This window comes from Suncus etruscus, chromosome 5, assembly GCF_024139225.1.
Source record: "Suncus etruscus isolate mSunEtr1 chromosome 5, mSunEtr1.pri.cur, whole genome shotgun sequence".
Lineage (NCBI taxonomy): Eukaryota > Metazoa > Chordata > Mammalia > Eulipotyphla > Soricidae > Suncus > Suncus etruscus.
Window position 1 is genome coordinate 45,965,871 of NC_064852.1, and position 2,805 is coordinate 45,968,675.

The 2,805-nt window shown below is 41.2% G+C and overlaps 1 pseudogene; it reads right to left on the reverse strand.

The window, feature by feature from the left end:
• Positions 1–204: 204 nt before the first annotated feature.
• Positions 205–1,936, reverse strand: LOC126008574 (E3 ubiquitin-protein ligase Mdm2-like; annotated as a pseudogene).
• Between the last annotated feature and the right edge of the window lie 869 nt (positions 1,937–2,805).

Sequence of the window (2,805 nt, forward strand, 5' to 3'; positions counted from 1 at the left end):
TCTGAAATCATCCTTGATTTACAATTTAGATGACCTTTTCCCCCATCAATGTCCTCCAACTAAAGACTATCAGGAGCACCTCCATAGTCAAAAAATTTTTTTCCATCTGAAAATAATATTGTAAGTTCTAATTGAGTAGGGAAACTAAGACCCAAAAGCTTAAAAGTATCTAATATTTAACTATTAAATCTTTCAAACTTCTCCTTAGACATTAAATAAGCTACAAGTACGATGTCCTGTTTTGCCATGGATAATGCAACTATTTTTACGTCAACCCTGACATATACAAGGTTCAGTGGTCTTAAGGGGAAAACTAGACTTCACACTTTCGTCTTTGTGTGTATTTCCTCCTTCTCAAGCTTTCTGACATCTTCTTGGCTACAATAAATGATATATTAGAAGCTGAGGGCTGAGAATAGTCCTCACTGTCTTGTGATTGAGAAGCTTGTGCAATTTTATCACCATTTTCTTCATCACATGAGGAATCCTTTTTTTTTTGTTTGTTTGTTTTGTTTGTTTGTTTGTTTTGGTTTGGGGCCACACCCAGTGACGCTCAGGGGTTACTCCTGAATATGCGCTCAGAAATCGCTCCTGGCTTGGGAAACCATATGGAACGCCGGTTGATCAAACCACTGTGGTAGGCTAATGCGGGCAAGGCAGACGACTTACAATTTGTGCCACCGCTCCAACCCGTCACATGATTGTGTGTGTTTTTTTTTTCCAACCAAGAACATCAAAGCCCTCTTCTATTTGCATTGAGTTCTCTAATTTGGTGTTCTCGAGCATTTTCCTCAATTATTAGGAAGCCATTTCACTCAAAGAGCCCAACATCTGTTGCATTGTGATGGAAGGGGAGAATTCATTTCATTGCATGAAGTACACTTCCAGTAGTCAGCTAAGGAGATTTCAGGATCTTTTTTTTTGGGGGGGGGGGGGTCACATCTGGCAACGCCCAGGGGTTACTCCTAGCTCTATGCTCAGAAATCACTCCTGGCAGGCTCTGGGGACCATATGGGATGCCAGGATTCGAAACACCGTCCTTCTGCATGCAAGGCAAAAACGCCTTACCTCAATGCTATCTCTCCACCCCCAATTTCAGGATCTTTTTTTTTAAAAGGAATTCTGTATCACTTTCTCCTGTCTGGTACATGGTAACACGATATACGTCTTCATCTGAGAGCTCTTGTCTGTCTTCACTGACACTGCACTCTTCTGAATCTAGAGACTCAACTTCAAATTCTACACTGAATTGAGCTGAAACTGAATCCTGATGCAACCAATCACCTGAATATTCACTTATATCTGCATCAAGATCCGGATTCCATGGAGTTCTTGTCAATTCACTGCCACTGATTCTTTCACAATATTATCTCCCTCATTACACACAGAGCAAGGCTTTCCTCAAAAAAAAAAAAAAAAAAAAGAGAAAAGTTATCAGATTTGTGGCATTGTCGGTCACCAGATAATTCATCTGAATTTTCTTCTGTCTCACTGCTGCTCTCCTTTCAGATGAGGTAGATGGTCTAGAAACCAAGTCAGAAGATGAAGGCTCATCTTCATCTTTGTACAGGGTCCTTTCGATCACTCTGATCTTCACTTAAAGATGATCTGATAGTTGTGGATTCACTACCACCAAAATTTCTGTAAATCATTGTATATATCTCCCTGTGTTCTTTCACAGAGAAGTTGGGTACTCCAAAAAAAATCTCCCAGAAGATTATTTGAACAATACACAATATGGCTGTTGTTTCTCATCATATAATCATTTGGCCATAATATATTGACCAAGATAAAATATAACCTCTTTCATAGTTAAGCGTCCTTTTGTGCACCAACAGATTTTAACAACTTCAGTCAGGGTCTCTTGCTCAGAAGCTGGAATGTGTGAGGTGCTTACAGCATCGTAAGTGGACACAGAAATGCTGCTATTGCACATTTCCCAGGGTAGAGTGTGGCCTGTCGGGAGATTAGCCTTCAAAGCTTCTCTGTTCCCTTCTCAGCAGGGCCTGGGCGGTTATTTTTCTAGGTGGAGGAGGCAGCTGGCAATGGAAGTGGCAGGGCTAGGTTAGAGAGGCTCTAGGGATCCCTAGGGTTCAGCTTCCATTACCCCAATACCCATGCAGGGCCTCAAAGGACCCTGAAAACAAAACAAAACCTCGAGTAGGCCCAGCCTGCCCTGTGCGTGCCCCATACCGTCCGCCGAGGGAGCCAGGCTATTTGTCTTTTATACCTTTGTAGGAAACTTTCTGAAACCATCTTGCTCCATTAAAAAAAAAAAAAAAAAAAAAAGCCTGTCATAAACTGTCAACAAGTTAAGGGTTTGTATTAGGTTAGTTAATATAAGATCCAGTCTTGGGGGGCCGGAGCGATAGCACAGTGGTAGGCATTTGCCTTGCACACGACTGACCCAGGACAGACCTGGGTTCGATCCCAGGTGTCCCTGATGGTACCCCAAGCCAGGAGCGATTTCTGAGCCCATAGCCAGGAGTAACCCCTGAGCGTCACCGGGTGTGGCCCAAAAACTAAAAGAAAGAAAAAAAAGATCTATCTTGGGCTCTGTAATGGCAAATCTCTTTGTTTAACACAAAAAGAAATTGCCTTTTTATTTTTATCTCTCCAAGAATATGTGATCTTCAGTCATCCATATCAGTGTTCTATTTCAGCAAAGAAAAATAATCTATATGCTCATCAGTTAATTCTTTCCTAGTCACAGAAAACACACATTTACCACATATACTATATATGTGTATATATAACAATATGTCTGTCAGATATATAAGACAAAGAGTAATTGCCCAATTGAGA